At 58.3% G+C, this 441-nt stretch overlaps 1 protein-coding gene across 1 annotated transcript in view; it reads left to right on the forward strand.

Moving 5' to 3' along the window:
- FBXO44 (F-box protein 44) overlaps positions 1–366 on the forward strand; it is a 6,963-nt gene extending 6,597 nt beyond the window's left edge. The window contains exon 7 of the mRNA XM_021707898.1: positions 322–366. The gene's annotated coding sequence lies outside the window, so the exon portion shown is untranslated. The remainder of the gene's footprint in view (positions 1–321) is intronic.
- The last annotated feature ends 75 nt before the right edge of the window (positions 367–441 follow it).

A 441-nucleotide genomic window follows, 5' to 3' on the forward strand; every position in this document is an offset into this window, starting at 1 on the left:
ACCGAATCCTTGACTTTGCATGCAGCCAAATAAAAGGTGTCCCCAGCCAACCAGTGCCCTGTGGTTTCGGAGGGAAAAGCAGACAGAGCCTTGACATCTCTTAAACCATCACAGAACCAGGGTCATGCAACAGACCCCTCAATAAGCTGCAGAGGGTGCTCTCAGCAGCCCTCCAGGACTGCTGGCTTCCTTTGAAGGCCTGGCCACGCTGGGGGCAGCTGTGTGGACACGTGTGGACAGCCCGTGTGCCCACCTCATGCTGGCCAAATGTGCCGCCCAGCCGGGCTCTGCTTCCTGGTGGGACTCTCTCTCCACCAAGAGCTTCACTGACATTGGATAAAACCAAGGCGTTTAGAATAGAGCCTGAGCCAGGCTCGGTGGCTCAGCCTATAATCCCGAGACTTGGGAGGCTGAGGGGAGCGGACTGCCTGAGCCCGCGGG

The sequence above is a fragment of the Carlito syrichta genome, unplaced genomic scaffold (genome assembly GCF_000164805.1).
Source record: "Carlito syrichta isolate Samal-C Ts95f unplaced genomic scaffold, Tarsius_syrichta-2.0.1 Scaffold126707, whole genome shotgun sequence".
NCBI classification, from domain to species: Eukaryota; Metazoa; Chordata; class Mammalia; order Primates; family Tarsiidae; genus Carlito; species Carlito syrichta.